The sequence below is a fragment of the Buteo buteo genome, chromosome 2 (genome assembly GCF_964188355.1).
Source record: "Buteo buteo chromosome 2, bButBut1.hap1.1, whole genome shotgun sequence".
In the NCBI taxonomy this organism is placed as follows: Eukaryota; Metazoa; Chordata; class Aves; order Accipitriformes; family Accipitridae; genus Buteo; species Buteo buteo.
Window position 1 is genome coordinate 50,444,229 of NC_134172.1, and position 25,199 is coordinate 50,469,427.

Below are 25,199 nucleotides of genomic sequence, written 5' to 3' on the forward strand. Positions count from 1 at the left end.
TGTGCCTTACAAGAATATACAAAGTTAAATAAGAAGCTAGAAAAACCTCTGAAAGTGATCACTTTCACTTATCACTTCTTGTGTTCGGAGGATAAATCAGCTGTTACTGTCTGAGGTCAGGAGGAAACTTTTCCAAGTTGGGGCAACTCATCCTGTGGTCACCTATGGAGCAGATTTTGCTACATCTCTTACTGAATCAGCCGGGACTGCCTACTGTTGGTCTATGAACCATTGGTCTCATCTAGCATGGGAACTCTTTTTTCCATAAAGCGCAAACCAGGGAAACTGAAGGAAAGGTGGTTTGAGGAGCTCAGGTTGAGGTAGGACTGGTACTGCAGAGGTATTCTTCCATTGCATACAATTAGCTTCTCGACTGAAAACGTATGCTAAGATGTTTGGGTTTGTTTGGGATTTGGTTGTGGGTTTTTTTGGTTTTTTTAATCTTTTCCTGTGTGTTACTGTCTCACTGCTACCTGTATCTTTTATTTCTTTTTTTTTTAATAAAGAAACTTTTTATTAGTAATTTGCTATGCCAACTATAGAACTTTAATATGCCTTCAAGATAACACTGTGACATGGTCCCATGTAAATCAGATACAGCTCTTTCCTAAATCCAGTCATTCTTGCCTTCTTGTTTTCTAGTAATTACCTCATCTACAAGAAATACTGTATTCCTGTATTGTGCCCCTGAGTATACTAAGTGTTTCTATTAGCTTGCCTGCTTCTGAGATCTCTTAGATTTTTTTTGTAAACATCTTTCTTTCATCTAAATAAATAATATGGGGGTTGCACTTACTTTATTTTGCATCATCACTATTCCCACCGGTTTAAGAAAGTTTTTGGTTTATACTTTCCTTGTCTCCCTTGATGTGTCCCTATGGAGGTTTGAGATCAAGGATTGCTCGTACACTCTGGACTCTTGTCGGTCACAAGCTGAGATGCACGAAGTTGATGTTCTGGCTGATCGTAATTTTTCCACGTCTTTTTCTTCTGCTCCTGGGAGATGTATATCTGTTTCTGTCATTTAATCCCTGTTTTTTTTGAGCAATTAGTCAAAGAATTAATGTAATGTCAATAAATTACCCCAATCTCTGTCAGAGGCCTTCTTGTCTCCAGCTGCAACATGGTTCCAGAGGTTTGGTTTTTTAATGTCCTCCATCTCTGAAAAGGTCGAGTTTAATTTGTATTTTCTTTCTGTGTCACTTAAGCCTGGTACATAATATAATTTGCAAGGTCATCTTGTCCCATTTCTGGCCCTAATACAATAAAACAATTAAGCACATATTTATCTTTAGGCAACTAAGTACTCCTGTTGTCTCTGACGTTATTCCGTTGCCTTCCTGTGAAAAGGTATCTACTTCCTGGATAAAATCCAGTTCATTTGGCAGGTTCAGTGGTATGCTACAATCCCCTTGCAAAATGGAGTCTCTGTCATGCTTTACAGAAAGCACAAAATTAAATATCCTTTTTATAAAAATTAATTTCCACGTGCTCTGGTTTCTTCTCTGAGTAGAGCAGATAAGTGAGTCAAGCCATACAGAAATCAGATTGAAAGTCTCATGGGGACATACTTCTGCTTGCAGTAGTAACCTTTTGTCCCATCAGCCACTCGGTTCTTTCACACTGTGCACTCCATGTCCTTCTGCTCATTTTGTGTGATTTTTTTTTTTTTTCTTCTTTTTCCTTGTAAACACTTCATCCCAAAGACAACATTGGCATCACATTGAAAGTGAGGTATAATGTACAATTTCAGATGTGTGAACTTCACCTGAGTTTTCCAGGTTTTATATCATAGCTTTCCCTTGCCACATGCCACAGTCAGTCCTATGTAAGAATTTTTGAAAATAGAAGAAAAATTTCCAAATCTATTCATCACCCTTTCCCATGCCTTTTGGGGAGTAATGGTTGCTGGTTTCCATACTGTAGGGGTGGAAAAGCAGTTCCTGTGCTCTGTCTTCTACTGATTATTCATTGCAAAGATGACCAAAAAGCCCCCCCAATATTGTAAGATTAGTTAGTTTAAAAAGCCTAACAGCCTCTGCATCACTTAAATACTAGTTTTTCACCAGGCATGTCATAGTTCAAAGATGTTTATGCAATGTGTCTCTCTATCCTATCTTCCTAAAATGGTAAAGCATGAAACAAACCCATTCTGAATGAAGGTGGATAATAAAATACCATTTGCATTTATAGCATAACCATTTTAAGGATTTCTTATTAGCTTATGGGCTTTAATTTACCCTTACAGGCCAGTGAAAGAAACATTACTAGCTACATTATTTTCCAGATAAGCAAAGGCATATGCTAACATTTTCAAATGTAAATGTGGGATATCCTATGGATGCCTTGGTTATGATATCTGGTTGTCTTGTACTTTTCAGTATAAGCGTGTTTCGTTTTGCCATTCAACTCTGATAGTGCTGCAGGTAGCTGTTCCAAAGCTGTAAAAGTCTACAGAAAGTGCAAGGGACGAAGAAACTGGCCCCAGTAAGGGGAAGAAAAGAATGCGTCAGATTTTTTTCATGATATTACACTGGTTTGAATAATAGTGTTACTTCACTGAAGTAATTTGAAATTTAAAAGTTCATTACAAGAAATAAATGTTTTGATACTACAGCATTATATGTTCTGATGACATAATGATTACTACCAATTCCTAATAAACAGTGACTTGTTTATAACATGTATTGACCCTTTAAAGCACTTTTTAAAATGGGTAAATGGGATACCAGCTGTATTTGTGAACCTCTCTGTAAAATTGCCATCAGCTCCCATCATGGCACCTGAACACCTGTCAGAGGTTCTAGTTATAGGTTATGAATAAAAATATTCCCTATTGATTTATGAACATTTCCAGAATTCTGGACACTGCAAGAATGTTGTGTCACTTGGAGTGATAAAGAATGCCAACTGTATTTATTTTCTGAGAGCCCTCCTTGCCAGGCTGTAAGTAATGCCCTGTTGTAAATTCTGCATTTTGTGTTCCAAAGTCCACACTCCGTGTTCATTGTTCCAAGTCATGAAATCTGGACATGATACGGGCAAAATAAATTTTACATACTTTTATTACCCCTTGGTGATTCTCAGCTAAAAGAACAAGTTAATTTAGATGAAACACACAACCAGTTCAGTAAAATTGAAAAGAAAATTGTGCTTCCTTGCCTGTGCCATAATTGAAGCTATGTTTCTGATACAGGATAAAAGTGAGCCTCTAACAGCTTTGAATGAGCACTAGTGCAAAGCTTAGTATAAAACCTGGCCTAAGTATAGCTCTGATAAAACACCATCTGGGCTTCAATAAACACACAAGTGTAAGTAGCATAAATCAGTGTTTGAAACTTCTGAAGTAATTTCCTTCATCTTCTTGTTAAGTAACTTGGCTGAGGATGGTCCGTCAGTTTAAATGATAGCACAAAAGGTCCTACAGCTACAAAACAAACTATTTTGGCTTGCTTCTTGGGTGGCTGCTTATTGTTTTACAAGACAATGGGAATTGTCATAGTGTTTTGGATTATTTTCATAAATTTATTGAATATTTATTGTCAGGATTACTCCAGTTTTGTATTTTGAAGCTTGATATTACTTACATTTTAAAGAAATCCTCTGGTACTTTTCCAGTTTTCCGTAACTTTTTCTAACCATTTGCTTTCAAAATCCTTTTAATTTTCATTTGTGAACTGAGTAAACAATCTGGAAGTCATTGATAGACAATGAAAATGGCACCCCACAATGCTATTTAAAAAAAAATTTTAAAAGGGCGACAGACGCTATTATCTTGTCTACGTTTGACATACTTTCCTAAAATTTCCCACAATTACTGGCTCAATTTCAGCTCTACTGGTGGTAGAAAATGTAGAAATGTTAGTAGACACAGGGCACTGATGTGAGCTGGTGTTTTGGATCATCAATTTTTTTTTTATTGCTATTTATTACTTGTGTATTACAGTTTCTAGGAGCCATGCATCAATATCCCATTGAGCTAGGCACCAGGACAGCTCTAGGGAGCAAGACTATCCCTGCTACACTGGGTTAAAACATGACAGTTAAAATTCTGGTGAGCCGTCGACATGAAAATGTCTCTTTGGTTAGCAGAAATGCAGAGGTGAACCAATACAGCTCCCAGGAAATTCAAATACTAGCTTGTGCTTTTACAACAGCTTCCATGGGGGGGTTGAGCTTCCTTTACCACTGTAAGATCAAGTCACTTCTTGGTGTTTGATTCTACTCATTACTACAATATAAGTACTTTAGAAATAAACATAAAAACTGTGGTGGGGAAAGAAGGAATGGACACTCATCATGCAAGACTTAGTGTAGCAGGTAGCTTTTGTTCCCTACTGGCAGGTGTAGCAATAACTTGTCCTTCCTGTATTTGCATGTAGGTTACTGGAGAGCACAAGAAAATAAGTTGCAAGTAGGTTTTATCTTCCTTGTGAAAATTTCTTTTATAGAAATATATCACTATATATGCTGCCATACTCTATAATTTGCCAGGGCAACTTCACCCCTAAGGAGATGTGAGTAGATTCACTAGACATGTAACAGGTAAGGAACTATGGAAGTACTTTGCTGAACCATAAATGTTATTATGTTCACAATAGCACAGAATCTGCTATTTCTGGAGAACTGAACATCTTTTGACTAATCTGAGATCAAGCTGTAGCCTTAAAATCTGTTGCTTGCTCTGATTGGTTTTGACCAGAGGAAGATACTCCAGTATATTTGTTCAAATGAGCCTTTGTTTCAGCAGGTGTTTAATTGCCCTTTTAGAACAGGCACATGTACCAGAATAAACATGTTTTTTACCTTTGTAGCTTTTTCCTATGGGGAAAAGGCACTGTCTTTCCTGTGTTTTCAGGAATAGATGAGGTTTCAATAACTATAAGACAATAATAATTGGTGGACATGTTGAAGTAGTGGTTTGTCTATAAACTTAGCTGGTAACAAACTGGAGTAGTGTGCTGAATGAAGTTAGTACAGTATAAAAAATTAGCCCGGAGCATCTTTACTTATGCTGAATTACGTTAGTTCTTGATAATGCTTGGATTGTTTCTTCTTCGGCACCAAATGCGACATTGCTGGGAATTCACCATGTTGTGTAATGGGATTAACATTTATTTATGGATTTCATTCATCAGTACTGAAGTCATTTCCTAAAGGCATTTTTTTAATGCTTTATTATTATTGTATCAACTTTCCATTGTATCATCATGATATTTTTGGTAGGGAGGTGGCAAGTATGCAGGCATTTCAAAGAGAGGCATGAACTTGGAACCCAAGTATCAATTATAATGGATAGATAAACTGCTTTTATTTAATTTCCAATTGTTTCATAGCGAGTTTAGACAAAAGAGAGGAAAGGCTCTTGTTGGGTGTCTTGAGAGTAGGACAATGATTGGGATGTTCAAATGATCTTTATAGAAGTGACATTTAGAAATTCTGAACTGGTAGAGGTTGCAGGGGTGTAGTTGTCCTGTCTCACAGTCCTTCGGGGATCTTTCAGATTTAGGCAAGCTCCCCACCATCGTTTGGTAAGAAATATTCTCCCCTTTTGTTTTCTCCAGTGCCACCCAGAACTAGAATCTAGCTTGCCCATTTTTTTTTAATTGTTTTTTTTTTTTTATGGCTCTGGAATTTTTATTCTGTGAGATCAAGGTTCCCTGGGACAACATATATGGAGAGATGAAACTACTTCTTTTGCTTCTTTAGAAAGCACTTTGATTTAATATTTCCATTGTGTAGCTTATTTAGCATGTTTCTGGCTACAGATTTTCTTTGTTACAGCCTTCTAAGAATACCATTAGTAAAACCTCACACATGATATATGAGAACTACTGATTTCATAGTAATCTGACTGGATTATATCTGGTTTTCCTAAAAGACCATTGGGTAAAGGCTATATATGTTATATATGCTAAAATTGGAACTGAGACCACTACATAAAGACATACTTTGCTCCCTCTCAAATCCAGCTGGTTGAAGATGCACAGCTACCAAGCCCTCATGATCTTTCTTCCCACTTACAACTTTGCAGTACAACAGGTCACATGGCAGGAAGACAACTGTGCAGCTGCGTGCCCCATCTCGTCCATATGATGAATGTAAGAAGAGATGACAGAAATAAACCCTAGCTCAATCAAATGACATTACATTAGGAATTGCAAAGAAAAGACTTAAGAGTTTAGTAATCCACTAATGGAGGTGTTTAACATTTCTTGGCTAGAAATGAGACTGTTTTTAGAGCTACAAGGAATGAGCATTAACCCTGCTTAGAAAAGGTATAGGAAAAAACTAATATGAAAACTTTTTGAAACAGTTCCAGGAAGCCAGGTATCATTATACTTGCCTTTAGTGATGAAGCATTTTAGAGACAGGTCAAATTCCTTCCTAGAGTGAATTGCATTAGTGGTCACAAAACATCTGGAAAAACATGGTATGTCTAGAAACACCCAAACTGGTCTGTTTTCAGAAGGCTTGTCTGTATAACAAAGTTTGATATTTTCCTGTGTGTGGCTTTTTGGTTGGTTGGTTGTTTTTTCCAAAGCAGTATGTGGGCTAGGAGAGGAGATATAAAAAGGTATTTGAAAGAGTACAGTCTATTTATGTATAGCATTGATTATCAGAAAAAAAGAACAGTTTTGAATGAAGAAATGAAGTCTTAGGTGATTGCGGGTAATTTATAATGGGATAGGGTATGTAGTATAGGTAGGTCAAAGAAAAAGAATTCTGAAGATCTACATTGTGTTTTTTACCTTGAATGATTTACAATTTGCAGATGGACCATAAGTAGATCAATTTGGAAGGTTTTTTTTTTTAATCTGGGAAATTCTTGTTCACAATTCATGAATCAGTTGTTTTCTTTCCCTTAGGGAGAATGTGACTGAAGTCTTTTAAAATTATAATGGAATGCTTGACTTAGCTTTACTACAGAAGTCAACCCAAGCCAAAATGTTATTTGGGTCAGAAAGAGTGGAACATACTATTTTACATAACATCCCATGTTTTACATTGTTCTTTTATTAGAGTATTGGAGCTAAAGCCCTGCACCTGAAATTACCTTTCTTATGTTTTGTAGTAAAAATCACTTTATGATGTTAATTTGTCATGGTTAAAGTCGTGTATTAGAAATGCAGTGTTTATATTGGCTTACTATTGCATTTTCATTGGGCATTTGATGAGAAAAATGGCAAAAGTTTGGCTGTTGCAGCAAAACTGTGAACTGTCCAAGAATTAGTTAGACACTAGCAAGAGAAAGATTTCCAAATCCAGCTTTGGGAGAGGATACCAACTTTTGCAAGGAATGAAGTGCTGGCATATTGAACATATTACTGACCGTGGGCTCACAGTCTCCTCACTTGCTTAATGGCTTGTCTCAGACTTACCTATTTTTGACCTGATACTATGTGGTGGGAAGAAGTAGGTTTATGTTCATATCTTTCTGTGCTGGAGCTTCAGTTCCATGGTGGAAAATGCCCAGGATAGAGTTTAGCATTAACCAGTTCCTTTCAAACCATTATTCTGAATTGGATTGTAACTTCCCTTTTCATGTTGATATGCAACCTTGTCCCCTGCCACTCTGGATTAGGTAACTGGAACTTTTAAAAAGTGTGCTGAATACTGCGGGTTCGGTAATGTTTGATTTTTGTTGCTTAAGAATGTAAAGGAAATGTTAGGAGAAGATACTTCAATTTAAAATTTCCAGATATGTGTCTCACAAATATGGCTGGGGCTATTGTTAGAACTGTCTGCCTCTTGTTATATTTGTACCTCTGCAGGTCCAAGAAGTAAGAACAAATGTGCCGTATAAAAATTGTATTGATGCGTATTTAGATGACAAATTATTTTTCCATAGAAATGGTGTATTTGGATAGCCCTGCCACCCTTTAAGGCAGTTTAGGGCATAGAGCAGGTACAAGGTCAGAGGCGAGGTGAGGAATGTGTTTCAATCAATGAAATAGTTTATTTTCAAAGTATTTCCTCACATGTAATGTTTCTTGGTAAATATGCAATGTTTTAGAAACACGATAGTGTAAAAGAAGTGTCATGGCCACATGCTGTGATCAAGTGACTACTGGTATCAAATGGTCCCTTTAGCCTGAGTGGACAATTTGTTTGTTGGCAGTACTATTGAAATACCTTTGTTTTATTGCGTTGTCACTATTAAATAATAGTTTCAGATATTTAAGGCTCCACCCCATGTCTTACAGGGGCAAGAAATACCTGTCTATTTTATGATGAATGTTCCTTTTGTTGCACTCATTTTGCTGTATTACTTTTATTAGTTTCTTTGCAAATAGGCATAGTTCAGGATGCACTCTTTTGCCACTTAAGATGGAGACAGAAACCACAGCACCATCTTCACTGTAAGCAAAAGTCTTTTCACATCAAGTGTCTGAACAGACAAAAGAGCTTTGATCACTTTCAGTCTCTTTTAACAAGGGACTTGTTTTAATTATAGAATGCTTTAGCTATTACTACACATTTGCCTGGCACAGTTGGCATATGACATCATTTTACAAAAGCTTGGGTTTCTTTAGAGCATTCCAGCCTTAGGCTGCTGTTCTTAGAACTAAAGAAGGAGCATTATTTTTCCACCAACTGAAGAAGGTATCTTTAAATTATAGCCAATAAAAATAAGATGATAATCCAGAACCATTCCCAAGTAATGACCACAAAGCAGCAGTCACCTAATGAAGACTTATTCATATTCACCACTGCAGTATTTCCGGTGACCTCATGACAATACCAAAAATTTTCCCATTCCCTCATGCAGGAAAAAATAGGATAGAATTTCTGGTAATCCCCCCACCAGTTTTCTTTTTATGAAATTGTATTGTTCTCTAGAAAAAAAATGCTGGGGAATGTTTTTCTTTCCTTGTATATGTTGTATACGATGTATATTATAGATTAAATGTCACATAAGGTCAGTATAATGTAAAAAGAAACAGTCAGATCTGTCAATAATGAAAACAGTAAATAATATTTGATGTATGAGTTTGACTACATTGCAATATGCATGGTTTGTATATAAATAGAGCACTAATATTTGGTGTCACTGATACCTGTCAGCATTTTCATTATTTCTTGGAGTAAGGTACGATGAAATAGGTCTTGTTAATTACATTTTAGTGATTCTTTGGTAGAGCAGAATACGAAGACTATTCTCCACGTCATTTATGTAACCAGTGTAAATTCTATACCTATACCAGCATTTTGGCTTGTTGCTATTGTCTCCATTCAGCTTTGTGACTTAAGTCAGGATTACTTTTTTCCTCTAATGAGATGTAAACCATTCATTTTTTTCACATAGCACAGTATGTTTTAGCATAATGTAGCTACAATATTATGACAGTGGCTGTCTGAAGTTAAAGTTTTATAAAAACCTTGCAAGTTCATTGAATGATTTCTCAGAAATAAAGACTGCTGAACTAAAATTTTACAGCTTGATGTTTGTCCAGTTTCAGCCATTTCTTGTATGTTTGGGGAATGACTTTGGGTTTGGATGTTTCAGCATCATCAATATAGAGTGCTGTTTATAGTCAAAACAAACAAATATATAAATCCCTTGCTGAATCTTGGTATTTCTGCATTCCTGTAAGTCTCAGTTCTGATTTGATTGACTACAGAAGTGCAGAATCAGACAGGAAGAATTAGTAATCTAGGCATAGGATTTTTTAACACCATTGTAAATATTTCAGTCCATATTTTTGTATAAATTCAGATTTCTTACTGCCCTAATTACAAACCTGGAGAAATTTATTTAGGATTAGTTTGTATTTTCAGCAGTATAAATCCTATTCCAGAATGTTGTGTGTTGCATATGTGCATCACTACCCAGCAGCTCTTTGGTGACCTGTAAGATAAGTTTATCCTTTTACTAACTTCAGTGTAAGTAGGGCCATATTTGTATGGTAATACATACATACAAAATGTATGGCAAATCCAATAAAGATTGGTATGCTTGGGGTATATTTATGTGAATTTTCTTTAGAAAGCTTGTCAGTTTTCCATCTGGTGATTTTTCTCATGGTAAGTCTCAGCAATTATTTAGTTTAGTAGTTGGTATTACTAAATATTTGACAGAAGAAGTCTCATTTTCTCAGAACCATTAATAAAATACTCTGATCTGACTTGAATAAATTTCTAAAATCTTACTATATCAAGTTATATATTCTTTATTCTGATGGTTTTTGAGCCATCTTTAGCACACATGACTGCTTACTGGTGTAAAGAAGTCTTTGTGTTACTGTGTTTTTGATGTACATAATTCAAAAAGCTATAACCATTTACCTATACTAAACACATTACAGAAGTTATAGTTTATGATTTAATAAATCAGTGCGTAGGTTGTGTATTGCCACCCCAGGCACCAGAGTTGGCATCAAGAGTCCAAAACCTCATTAAACTGGATGAGTGTGAATGCTATTCAATACCATTTTACATTTGGCAGTTTTAGCCTTCTTTTTTTACAAGGTTGAATAACATTTTGTTTTCTTAAGCTTTGGATTTGCATGCTTTCAGAAAGAGAACTTCATTTTCTATTTTAGAAAAATTATCTCTTTGCAGTGTCTACAGGGAGCATCTACATGACAAAATTAAACAGTGGAACTGTAGTCATCTTTATCACACTAATCCTTCCCCAGAGATTAGACTGTATTTATTCTAGTGTCTGAAGTCTTTCAGCATATTTAACAGGAGTAGATTCATATTATCTTTAATTATGCTATTTAAACCCTGTTCAATTTAATGCTCAGATAAGTCATGTTCTTCAGGAGCCATTTATATGTCCAGGGTGAGAAGTTAGTAGGGTAACGTCATTGACAGTCATAGTAGCTCTGATTTAGTTCTATTAGCATGACATATTGAAACCTCATTAAATTTCCCTGTTACATCCAAGGATGCCAGCCTTGTCAGTTGGTGAAAGTTGCACACTAACCAGCTGTGTTTTCAATTTAGGGAGGCCTTAGCACAAGCATGAGACTCAAATGTGAGCCTCCCCTGTTTGTGTTCACATCATAGCTCCGAGCAGTTGGTCAAGGGTTAATGTGATGACGTTTTGGGAGGACTACCTGCATTTCAGGAGGCTGTCCCTTGTATTCTAAGGTGATGATAGGTCTTTGTTCCTCCAGCAAATCTGATACAGTGCTGGAGCCCAGCCGCTGGTGCTGTGTTTTTCACATAGACAGCAGCCTTTTAAAATATTTTTGCAAAATAGAATAAATAAAAAAGCAACTGTGTGCTTTTAAGTAGTATTATCAATGCATCGGTAGCATTTTTAAACATGAGCGTTTGCTTGTATAGATCTAAAATAAGGGTTGTGTCCAATATAATTTTATTCTACTGATTCTGGAATGGCACATGGTCTGTGCAAGCATTCGTCCTGAGTTAACCACTTCCCCTATTTCCCCTGAGCAGCAGCGGTGCAGGCTTAGAGGAGAATGAGAAAGAAAAGAAATTATTTGGGGACTCTTTAGGGTAGGTTTGCAGGGGTTCTGGGCTAATCCAAATGGACAGTAATTGGCCTGCAATCTTCAGCTGTGTTCTCTTTATGCAGTTTTACAAGCAATAAACTTGGGGGGGGGGGGAAGCACTGGAGGGGAAAGAGAAGACAAACCACAAAAACTACAAACCACGTTTCTGTGTTTCTCTTGAGTTCCCTGCTGTTACTTTGGGTTGGCACAAGTCCTCTGTCTCTCTCGCTTATTGTAACTGCTCTTCTTCCGGGAGGATGAGGAGCTGGAGTAGGCTTTGCTGCTTTTCATTATCACCCACCCTGGAATGCCTTTGAACACTGGCAGGGCGTTTTCACAGAGGCACTGTAAGGAAGAACGGCAGCAGGTCTGCCAGTCTAGTCCGGCACTTGTTAGAGACTCCAGAGTGCACCCTCACAGGTGTTATTTTTATTTTGCATGGAAAGGGAACCAAACCAGAGATTTTGTGAAATGTGACAAAAATAATCGTGTATGAAACTGAGTTAAAAATGCTGATTTTTCAAAGCTGCTCTTAACATAAGCATACATTTCAAAGGATGCTGTTGTGGTTTAACCCCAGCCAGCAACTAAGCACCATGCAGCTGCTCACTCACTTACCCCCCACCCAGTGGGATGGGGGAGAAGATCAGGAAAAAGAAGCAAAACCCGCGGGTTGAGATAAGAACAGTTTAATAGAACAGAAAAGAAGAAACTAATAATGATAATGATAACACTAATAAAATGACAGCAGTAGTAATAAAAGGATTGGAATGTACAAATGATGCGCAGGGCAATTGCTCACCACCCGCTGACCGACACCCAGCTAGTCCCTGAGCGGCGATTTCCCCCCCCCACTTCCCTGTTCCTAAACTAGATGGGACGTCCCATGGTATGGAATACACTGTTGGCCAGTTTGGGTCAGGTGCCCTGGCTGTGTCCTGTGCCAACTTCTTGTGCGCCTCCAGCTTTCTCGCTGGCTGGGTATGAGAAGCTGAAAAATCCTTGACATTAGTCTAAACACTACTTAGCAACAACTGAAAACATCAGTGTGTTATCAACATTCTTCGCATACTGAACTCAAAACATAGCACTGTACCAGCTACTAGGAAGACAGTTAGCTCTATCCCAGCTGAAACTAGGACAGATGCTGAGCTGGAAAATGTTCCTCCTCTCTATGAGGGCATCTCAGGATTTGATCTGAGAGAAATAGCTAGTTGAATAGAAAGGTAGCTGGTGCAGCATGAGAGGTAAGTGACTAGAATATGGGAAGTTCAGAACTTGCCTCTGTGAGGTATCAGGTGAGTCCCCACACTGTTACACCCTTGGCTTTCCTTGGGTGGAACTATTCCACTTTACAGAAAAAAAAAAAAATTAGTAGGAACTGAAGTCTGGACTTTGCACAGGACTTTGTCAAGTCATTCCTTAACTTCAATACTATTTAATGATGATCTGAAATTGAACATGTATAACAAGGCTGAAAAATACTTACCTGGGAATAGAAAATCTGATGTAAGCCTCTTTCTGTCACTTTTTTTTTCTTACCTCAGTAGAGTTGAGAGTAGAGGGAATCCTGAGCCAGCACTGATTTAGGCTGGTGTGCACACCAGGTGCAGTGTGATGCCACCCAGAAACACCATCTCAATTCTCCTGCCTGGTTAGCTGGTGTGATGCAGTTTCTGCAGTGAAAATACCTGATTCTTGGCCCATGACAGTGAAATTGTACAGCTTCTGGTTATAGATCTCGTGGTTCATAGCATGGTCTTTGCACAATGCTACTTTACACAGTGAAGATCTGCCCTTAAAGAACTGAGTCTCATCAGATGTAGCATGCCCCCCTCCTTGTAGGTCTTCCACACTTCATGGAAATGCTTCTTTATCTTTAATTAGTTTTTAGCCTCCATTATAAAGAAAATGAGGTTTAGAGGATGACTGTCTTCCTCTCTCTTTCTCCCTGAGGAACTTAGGAGTTTACTTGAATACACAAGAAACCTGAAAGCATAATAAAAGCAGATCTTTCTTCTTTCAGATTCAAGAACACAAATATGTGTTGAAACGTCTGATTTTCTTTGCAGCATTATTAATACATTACCATCATCATCCAGTGGTAGACCATTGCTTTTTTTAATCACTGTCTTTGGTTTGCTAGTGAACCAAAATGTTCTCTGGTTCTTATCATGGAAATGTGGGGCTTTTTCCTAATAATTACAGAATTTTAGGGTTAAAAAGGAGCGCAAGAGATCACCTAGTTCATCACCCTGCCCCAAGGCAGCATGAGCTAATCCTGACAGATGTTTGTCTAACCTGTTCCAAAACTTTACAGTTATTCTTTAAGGCCTCCAGGCAATCTACTACAGAGCTTCACTACCCTTACTCTTGGGTATTTTTTACTAATGTTTAAAAAACTTCTTTTCTGCTGTTAAGCCCATCACTTCTTGTCACTGTGGATATGGGAAGCAGATTGTTAGCTTGCCCTTTGCAGTAGGTTTAGTGGGGTTTTTTTGTAGCTTAAAAATCATATCATGTCTCTCCTGTTTTACTTTGCTTGATAGAGCTCCAGTTCTTTCAGTCTTCCCTTGTGGTTGGTGTTTTCTATAGACTATGCATATTGCTATCCTGTATACCAGTAAACTTTTTTTAGACAATTCCTGCATTTACTTTTTTTTTCCTTAGCTCAGAATATATTCTACCAAGCAGTTTGACTGCATTCTTCTCTGCTAGAAAATTAGTTCTTCTAAAATTCCTGTTCATTTGTGGTCTACCATTGCAATGATGGGTAATAACAATACAGAGTTAGCTTATGTTGATATAGTACTTTTTGTGTTAAGAGTTACCACTGGAGGCAGTGAGAGGGATATCATATATACTTACTCAGTTGTCACTCCTTCCTCAAAGTTTACTTAAGACCATTGTTGGAGATCAGATACTGAACTAGATTATGTTACCAAGAACGGCTGTATGCTTTAATAATCCATGTTTGTCAGTGATGTTTTAGTGCTGAGTATGTGAAACTTCTGGGGTACGTTTCTCTAAGGATTTAAAAATCAGTGCAAGAATTGGGCATGTTAAAGGACCTATTGAATGTTCATTTTATATTAAGATTATAAACAGAAATCTGTACTGTTGGCTGTTTTGCTGATGGTCAAATATCATTTGCCATTCAGCAGAAGAGCCAGCAAATGCTGTGTGTCAAGGAACCCCTACAGGCAATCCCTATGGAAATAATTTTATCCCATCTTAAAATGGAGGGACTTGTGGCCATATGCCTCCATGGAAGCTAGGCATTTATAGATATCAGAGGGATTGTGAATGACTTGTAATCTTTGGTAAAATCTTTAACAAGCATTAACCCTAGCCATAGCCTTAAATTTCTGTGACTGTCTCTCTAAAAATGTGTCTCTTGGGGAAAATAGTGTTTTGGTTTTGACTCTTAAATTCAGAGTGAAAAGTTCAGTTATTTGTGTAAGACTGTTATTAAGTCATCATGTCTTAAGAGTGAAATGATTTAAAGCACTTTGCTATAGAAGAACTTTTATTTGCACCATCCCCATCTTCCTTGAAAACAGAAACATTCGAGGTGGGAATCCAGCTTCTGAGCAAATGTTCCTCAATACAGAAAATTAATTCTTGCTATTACTGCGTGTTAAAAAAAAGTCTTTTTGTTGTTTTTTTTTCTTGCTTGCTTTTTGAGAATTCATATATTATCATATTCAGGTCTCTGTCACTGTCCCCACTTATTTCTTGAACTCTCTGAAGATGTGTGCACCTTGTCTAAAAAACCAGCTGGGATGCCACAAATACTGTCTGTTCTATTTATGACTGCAAAGTAATTACAATGGAATTTAAAGACTTGGTTTATAGATCTAAGACGAGGATCTTCTGTGTACACTAAAAGGATGAATCCTTTCCAGACCACTTCTTATTTGGCTGAAGTTGAACTTGAGGAAGCATTTTGGAGTGTCAGCCAAGGCTGCTTTTAGAAAGACCTGGGTGGGATTCATACTGTTGATATCCAAATAAAAAGCGGCCCTGATTTTAATCTCTGCATGGTTACTTTATTGTAGTTATGAAACCATGAATTAACTTTAAAGCTTTCAGGGATGAAAGGAGACATATAAGCAAGTGCCTGTTATCTTTTTTAGATTCATGGGAAAATATTTTAACCAGTGTCCTACTGTCTTTCTCTTGTGGACTTGTCTTTTGTTTATTCTGTTTCTGTGCGGTATGCATTTTAGTTTCTTTCCTATGAAAGCAAGAAACTGTGTGTGTGAGAGATATATGTACGGGAACAGGAAAAGAAGATGGGTACCAGTTTGGGGAGGAGAGAGGGGCTGATCTGTTGTACTTAAATGAAAGTCTAGTAAGTATTCTCTGCTTAAGGTGAAGCTGAATATAGCTCTTCCTGATACATATCACTGAAAGTTGGTGGGTTTTAGTCTTTCCCAGCTAAAGAGTTGTTTTCAGAATTCAGTAAGGAGTAACAATATGAAATCATAAAGAATATAGGTATAATCATATGAGGAATATAGATATAATCATTGAGGAATACATTTTAGATTATCTAGAAATCTTTTAGAGTTGAAATACTGTTCTCTCCCTAGTTTCTCCAGATGTGTCAGAACCCCCATTCCCCATCCAGAAATCAGATGGTTGTCAGGGCATAATTTGTAGGGAAAATATACTTATTCTGCATACAATTTTAACATTTAAAAATGAATGAAGGTAATTTGGGGGCAGGAGAAAAGAATACATCTAGAGTGTGTATGACAAAGTAAAAAGTGCATTCTCTGAGCGCTGATTTAAATGATTTTGAGGTAAAGATGTCTCTTTGCCTTCAAATTAGGACATATTTTGTCATCAAGACAAAAGATACTTGGCTGCATGACTGTATTCCCAAGCAAAGGTTTATATTTTGGTACCTAAAGAGTAAGATATGCTGATATTCTCAAACATACAGTGACAGTTTCTTTCTCATTTGCTTCTTGTGATAAAGTCAAATGGGCTTCCCAGTCTAACTGGAAGGCAATACTGAAAGCAACTAGCAACAGTGACATTAGTTAATGAGTCATGGCCAATAATGTACAGGCAGTACAGAGCAATGAGACCACTTTGAATTTAGCCACTGAGTGAACATACAGCGAAAAACAGGCTTGCTTCTTCTCACCAGCATGGAAAATCAGATGCTTCAAAGTCCATTCTGCATTCTTTTCATTATGAAGTTATAATTCTTGAGCAGACCTGCATGATAATGATGTTATTAAAAAATGCCTTCTGAAAATGAAATTCTTTGCTTAATTTAGCTTTCTTCATGGATGAAGCATGAACGACATTTTCTTCTTTCTTCCGTCTACTGTACCCTGTGTTTCATCTTTCCTTTTTTTCTACAATGTCATTTTACAGCTGTAATGACTATATCAGGGTTCCTATATATAGTTAAACTTGTGCTCTTAGCACAGTTAGAATCAGACAGGGGCAAATACAAAATTAAAACAAGGCTGGTGTGCCAAAAGGGTGGACTAAGTGGAGTCATGCTGTTGTACTTGGCAGTCTGCTGAACAGATACTGTCAGTGTCAATTGCGGGGGGGGGGGCGGGGCAAGGGATGAGCAAAAAAAGACCACCTACTGCATGTTTTTTTACACTGGGATTATATGGTTATTCTAGTTCCTGTGCCAAAAGTGACAGACCTTGAATGTGTGTGTGGTTTTTTCAGTGGTTACATATAGCTGCAGTGCATGTTGGCAAACGGAACTGACACCATCTTTGTCGGGAAGCAAATGCTTGTTTGCATAGTTAGTCCAAGTCTAGCAAGTACTTGTGTTCATCCTGACCATTGCTGCATTCCCAGCCTACACCATTTTGCCTTTTCTCTCCTTCTCAAAGAAGAAAAAGAACAACCAAACTCAGATATTTTAGTGAGCCTCTACAAATATTATTGCAACTGTGTTGGCAGGAGTGAGAACTGCTCTTTGGGTCAAAGGCTGCTAGTTAAACAAATACAGTTATGCCACTCAGACTGCCTATCAGTTACTGGAGCACTGTCGATTTTTTTTGGGGGGGTGGGGGGGAACACAATGACGGGGACACAAGAAGATTGATACATCCAAAGGTTGGAAATTATTTATAACTTCGTAGAATGTAAAAATTTCTGGAATACAGCACACATGTATATCTGTGCCATGTGAAACTTGTTCTTGTCCACACATTAGTGGGAACTGAAGAGTTTTCAAACTCACTATACCTTTTCTTCCTCCTGAATCTATATGGCAGGACTCAGCTCCAATATCCTGCTCTTTCAGCATGGGCAAATTGCCTAGTGAAATCAGCAAATTCATAAACTGGACTTTTAAAGTGTAACAAGATCTGAATATAGGAAGTACAACAATCATCCCTATTAGAGAGAAAAAAATTTGCCCTTAAAAGCTTAGGTGAGGCTAAATCATCATTTACTTCATTCAGTTGACATTATTTAATGTTGGCAAGAGCATGTATGTACGTACCACTGCCCTCCTAGTCAATGGAAGATGTCATAACCATTCAAGTGATTTATCAGTTTATAATTGTTATGCTCTGTAGTAGCTGGAGGCCAAGAGGAAGATAATAGAGATTCTGCTTTAGCTCAAATTTTCCCTGTGGAAACATCCTACAGAATGGTAGTAAGAATGAAATCAATGCTGTACTATGGAAACCTAATAGGATTATCTCATCCAAAAGCCTGTGTAATTTACTGGCCATAATTATAATGCTCTGCTCTGTAGACTGTAACACAGAATTGCTTTTACTATGGGATGATAGAGAAAAACAAACTACAAAATTTTTAGGCGAGGGTATCATCCTCTGTTAAATTTAATAGTAGTCTTCCAAAACGATCCAAATAAATACCGTCCAAAATTAGCACAGGCTTCAGAATGAGGTTTTACAAAGGCAACTGTGCTACCATAATCCATCTCTACCAAAGAAAAGATTAGGCAAAAAGAATAGGCCTAATCTAAAGCAATCTCTGCTCAATCTACCAAGCCACACACACAAAACCGCAGGATTAGGTGGGCTTACTCCCTGGCAGAATTGTTTCTGCATGCTTTCCTTTTTATTACAAAGCTGCTGCAGAATTCTCAGACTTCACTAATTTAAATCTCTTAAATCCACTTGTAGTTCCTTGGGTTGTAAATAGTACCTTCCAACTATGAACAGTGTTAACTGATTGAGGTTTGCTTGAGTCACAGATGGCCTGAATCAGATCTCAAAGCTGCTTCCTTCCTGACACTTTGGAAAAATGATGATGCACATCATTGTTCCCATAATTAATTGTTTCCATAATTGCACTTTTAGCAACTGGTTTGCATACTTCCCCAGGAATTCAAATGATTTCTCATCATCAGGAGTGCAAAAAGCTCTGAAATTCTGCCATCTGGTCATACATATCTTTAGCCCTCTCAACTTTTGCATATTCTTAAAACAAAGATCTGCATTGTGCATTTAGATATTTTGTGCATATTCTTCAGTAGAAATGGATGTGAAGAATTATGATAACAAAGTTGCCTTTACAAAACAAAATGTCAAACTTTCAGTCAGTACTATTTTTGGAGGTTATTTGAACAATTACAGAAAAATCTTACAGAATTTAGTGGAGAAGTCTAGCCTATTGTAAGAGTATTTTATAGCTTTTATAGTTGGGTTGGTTTTGTTTCAAGTAATCATTCTATACAAAGAATTGCTTAGTCTACAAGGCTGTTTAAAGGGTAAACATTACTAAAGAAAAGAAACTGTGGGGACATTGGGGAGAAATTACTTGAAAACTTAAGCCCAGCAGATAACAAGTTGAATTTCATAAGAAAAAGCCAGAAGAATAATCTGCGTTTTCTAAATAAATGTGAACATGCATATAATTCCAGTAGTCAGAAAAACAAATTTTCATATATGGCGCAGCAGAGCTTCATTTTTCTATTTAGCAGAACATGCTGAACAATTGCCTCTCTCTGGCACTGAGCCATACCAGGATATGGATGTGCTGCTTGTAATCAGGATTTATCAGTACTGTGCCTTTTTTGCTACTTGATATACTTTCTATAAGGTGTATGTGCAGCTTTTGCACTGTTAGGCAATGTGTGTTTTTAACAAAACTAGCAAATTGGTTTCCAAAACACAGCTTCAAATTATGGACAGTTCCCCTGTTCTCATGTCTCAGATGGGAGCTCTGTGGCAGAGGTTTTAATATATGGTCTAAGGTCACTTTGTTACACAGTGAATCTGATGCTGTGCTTTAACTCAGCTGTACTTGGGCAGGAAACAGAAGGGACAAGAGTAGCTCTAAGCCAGTTTTGGACCCCTCTGAAGTCTGGGGCTGTCCTCAGATGTACCCAGCTCTCGCAAGAAAGCAAAGCAGCTTCAGGACCTCACTGGCCATTTCTGTGAATCAAGTGGAGTGCAGCAATGGTCAAGAAATTTGGTCCCTTGTCCTGTGTGGGGAGCTTTTTACAGGTGATCTAGAGTTACCACTATTAGTTTTATGAATTTTTGGGGAAGAGCTTGAAAAATTCTTTCTGGGCTGGCAGGCTGTCTTTTAATTTGTCCTTCTGCTGCTTGTATGTTGTAAAAGGGCTGGGACATTCATAGCAGAATAAGGCCCAGCACGTACTGGGACCATTATACGTACTTCCATGCATAAGAGAGGAGATGCTCCTGACAGAACAAGTCAAGATTGAAAAGGAATATATTTCCTTACACCTATGCGCAGACTATGTTTAAATCATGTATCTATTTTTGCTGTATGGACTTTATATCCTGTGTTCCATCACTTTCATTTAAATGCTTGTATAGAAATCGCAATATGGGAGGCCACCAGATCCACGTAAGCAGCAAAGAGTTAAGAAACTAAGACAGTCAAAACATGGACGAAGATGTAAAGACATGTTGCAGTCTGATGAAGATTACCAGACCACCACAGAAAAGCCTTAAAGCATCCTTCAAACCTCAGGAAAAAATGCACTAAAAAGTTACCATGGGAACAACCAATTTAATGAACCAATAAAAACAGACAGCTATCTACACCTCAACCAAATTATACAAACAAACAATAAAAACAGAGCCGTAAATCAGCTGAACTCTATAACTAAGCAGGAAGTGGAAAAACTAAAATATTAAACACAGGAATAAAGGGGCGGGGGGAGGGAACCCAACAATCCAATGCCAACTAAGATATAAAAGAAAAAACAAATGCTGTATAGAAAACAAATTGAACATCACCACAAGGCAAAATGTAAAACTAAATAAATGCTTCTATCCAGATAAATGTTAGCATTTTCTTTGTGATTTCTACTAATATCTTTACTGTATCATCAGTGGATTTTTCAACATCATACACAGGCAGCCTGCTTCACCCACTGTACTGAAATCAGTGTGTTATGCTGACTTCATGAGAACAGCTTTTGTCCAACATACTGGTATTAATGAAGAATATGTTGGATATTGATATCCAGTTTCCTATCTGAAAATATAGAAGACAGTATTTGGATTAAAGGGATGTCAATCTCTATGTCCTCAGACATTCAAGTCCCTTTAGGCTCAGACTCCTCCAATATTTGCCTACCTGTTGTTAATAACAAGCTATGTGAAACTACAAAGTGGTGTTATAGGGTGACATTTATTTGACAAAGCACAATTAACTTAAAAGGAATTTAGTATCTATTACTACTAGCAAGGCTCAGTTTTTAAAGAGGGTAGAAAGAACAATTCATGAGGATGAAAGGCTATTAACCAGTAGCTGGAATAATTTTTAAAGAGGAACTCAGATGTGATAAAAAGACAAGTGAGACTAGGCCCCCTAAGATTAATTTGTAAATTTAAAGTAGCTTGGAGGTGTTCTCTCTTCCTCAACCAAATGGTTTCATTTGCGTAAGATTTATGGATATGATGTCAATAAAAATTTATACTGTAAAAAAGGAAAAAAAAGTAAAACCAAACCAAACCCAAAAACTTAGCATACTTCAGTGTGTTGGAAGCATCCTTCTTTCTATTTTACTTATGAGATAAAATGTAATTTCTCAGATTACTGGAGTCTATTAAGGAAGAACAAAATTGTGTGGCCCAAAATCTCAAAGGGATTCTGGTTTATGTTCGGGAAGCAGTTTGTTCACGTTCTCCCAGACAAATATTTGTTCCTTAGCCATTAAATCAAAGATGAGCCCATGCTGCCAAATAGATTTGAATTCAAACCGTTAGAGGATTTTAGGTTGTTCCCTTCTAGAGCTTTCATTTGTGCCCATCTCTTACTTAATGTGAGACTTTTAAACTTCTAATCGCTTTACTAGCATTAGTTAACAGATGAAACTCTGTGAACATTGAAAGGGGGGAAATGGTGCATTTTTCTTTGAAAGTTCCTATTAATTTTCTTTGACCAGCCTTTGAGTTTGCCTCTTTCCACTTTTTGGCAAGGTCATGTTTATCACAAATATCTGAACAAGCAGTTGAATTTGCATATGAGAGAACTTATAATGGAAGTGGGTATTTTTTCATTCTTTTGACTCTGTGTTGACAAATAACTAACACAACACACATTACACATTTGTACACTGTACTAGTAGAAGAGAACCATCTGCACTTAGAAGTTGCAAACACCTCTGTTAAGTGAACTTGAGCAATTGAACTTGTTCTTGAGCATTGTTCTTGCAAAAGGAGGGAACACATTCTTTAGCTAAATAATTAATTAAAAATAGATTTTTATTCTCTCGCCCTCTATTTTGAAAATGAGAAACCACACCCCTTGCTGATGGAATGCAAAATCCTTCCCTTGTTTGAAGGCAATCACCAATTTAAAATCTGCCTGGTCACATCAAGTCAGAGTAGTTATTTGCTTCAGATACCAATTAGTGTCTGTGCCACAGTTGGGAATATATCTCAATATTTCTTGGGATCCCATCCCATGATAACATTCAGAGTTATTCCAAGCAGATCAGAGCCTCCCAGAATAGCCATTGAATATGGGAATCTGTGCAAAAGCTGAGATTAGCAGCAAACTGAGTAAGTTATAACAATGCTATAACATTAGCAGCTTGAAGCAAATTAATCGTGTTTCTATTGTAGAGGTATCACTACTGAGGTTAATCAAGAGAGACAGATGATAAAAACCACATCCTCCCCATCCCAGCCCCTTGGGATTTTTGAGATTTCTAGCAGACATAACATATATTTTAAGTGTCTTGCTTATGGTTCCTTCTGGTTATGTGCTCTTTCCTACAGACACGCTATCTTGGTCTGGAGACTGCCCATGCACGGAGCTCCCAATTTTTGACACGCTGAGGTTGGTTGCATGCCTAGGTTGCATGTGAGTTAGGGAAGGTCACAGATTAAGTGTTCTGTGTTTCCAGTCAACTCTGTAAAGTGCCTAAACCAGGTGATTTTATCACTATGTTTACCATATCTCCTTATATAATCAAGGACAATTTTCCTTAGGAAAGCCCAAGTTGGTTTTCTTTGAGACAGCTGTTTCTCCATCAAACAAGCCTGATGCTCCAGCATCTAGTTTGTTAGTTATCTTTTTACTCTATCTGCCATCAGCTACAAATCTTATTTCCCATGCCCCTTTCACCCCTCTAACATCTGTAACCTACTGATGCAGCAGCATGGTGACCCTGGAAGAAGCTTTCTCCCGAAATTTAGTAGAATCAAATTAAATGAGAGTTGTCTGGAACTGTGGAAGAAGAATTTTTCCCATGGGTAAAGATGCATTAGTATATGCTATGAAGCTACCTCTCTGTGCAAAGTAAGCACTTTTTGTCAGCAGATTAGTGACTTTAGTCTTTCCCAATCAATATGCTACCAGTAGTTTAGTTGAAAAATGTGGCATAATCAATAGAAAAAAGCAAATGGGTGATCATTGAAGATCTGTTTGTTCTACTGCTTACTTCATACTTGCTAAGGAATGACTTGGAAGATGTGGGCCAGGTTCGTGAAACAGAAGTTCGTTATCCGTTACAGATTTTGTTCCCCGTGTGAGTCTGTGTCAGTAGCACACAGTGAAACTTAAAGTTATTCTAGTCTCCTTCATTACATGTGTGCTGACTGCTACTGAAAAACTTGCATGATTTTAAAACACATGCTACGTTATAGAATCTCAAAAATTAATGCAATTGTTTGGAGAATCTTTATTTTTTTATGAAAAAAACCCAACAACCAAACAACCCAAGCCAAACACCCTGGATTTGTTCCTTTTTATTTGTTTACAAGGATATGATTGTGAAACATTACTAATAAACTTTTATTAACAATAATAGATGACAGCTGTGGTTAACATGGACAAAAAGCCTGTTCAAAGATTCATTCCTAGGTTGCATGTCATGTTTAAAGCTATAAAGTATAATGACCTTTTCAGAGATCAAAGTCCCTTCTTTTTTTTCCACCCAAAGAGACGTTTGAGGTTATAAGTGAACTGAACACATTGAGTGAAGTTTCAGTTTCTACCAGAAGTTAATTAACAGAGAAGCTGAGAAAGATAGTGCCCTTGGGGAGTAAGGGGGACAAGCCAGGTGGATGGGCAGGTGACCACATGCACTTTTCCTCATGCACCACCCAGTAGATTAGTTGGCTACAAATGCATCCTGCCCCTTCCACAGGGCTATGTAATGAACCTGCCATCGGTGGGTTTCTTTGTGTGTGTTGTGGTGGATGTGTGGCTGGCACAGAGCAAGACTTTGCTGTTAGTCAGCTTGATGTGCTTCATCACTCAGAACATTGCACTCTCTCATGCCTGCACAGAAGCATGGCTAATGTGACAGCTTTGATGCTCTCAGTCCTGTGGAAAGTTTTCTTCTAGGCGACTCAGTTCAGCTGGTGTAAGCCTGCCAAAGGATAGCCTCATTGTCTGGATGCACATTCCCGTATTTCCATCACTGTTGTCACAGGCCTTGATAGTACTCCCTATCTATGAAGAATCTTTTCTGAAACATGCTGCGGAAGTAGTATGTGTTCCTCCAAAGGTATGTACCATGTACTTTGCTTTCCTTTAGACTGGTGGTTGTTCAGAAAGTTACTGAAAAACTGATTGGCCTCTCATTGTCCTCAAACCTGTCTTGAAGTTCCTTAAGTATAAAGCAGCAAACTGGTCTGTGAAGGAGAGATGTTTGGAATGGGCTAGCAGGGCACTGCCACAAATACAGAAAGGTATATTCTATTTGGCTACCTTTGGCCTGATGTTCTGTCTGGAGAGAGCAGGCAGTCTTCCTGCAAGTCAAACTTGTATCCAAAGCTTGCAGGTTGTCCTGTCCTCTGCTGTAACATAAAACAAAATGAGTAGCATAGACCGTGCTATGCAGTGTTGCTTACCACTACTTGCTGTTGTAAAAATCAGATGCAGTTCTTCCAGGCTTTTCTGTGTTGTGTGAAGGACCATGGACTCTGTTATGGATTGTTTTAACCATAAGGTTCCAAATCCCAGATAAACTCATTTTATCAAAGTCTTCTGAGAAATAAGTAAAAACTGTGATGAAAGCAAAATATTTTTTCTAGGAGTTCTTCTGAATTAAATTTTGTATAAACCATTTCATGTTTTCTGGGGAGATCTCTGTGGTCTTTGCAGAACTTCCTTTTCTACAAAACCCAAAATTGGTTGGGTAGAAGTCATGACTGAAGGAAGATCCTTCTTTTCAAGTTTTATCAACCTAGTGAAGTAATATTTCCCCTTCTGCTGTCTTTTGTGAATGTTGCAGTATCACTAATTTTGTCTGTAACTGGAAGCTCA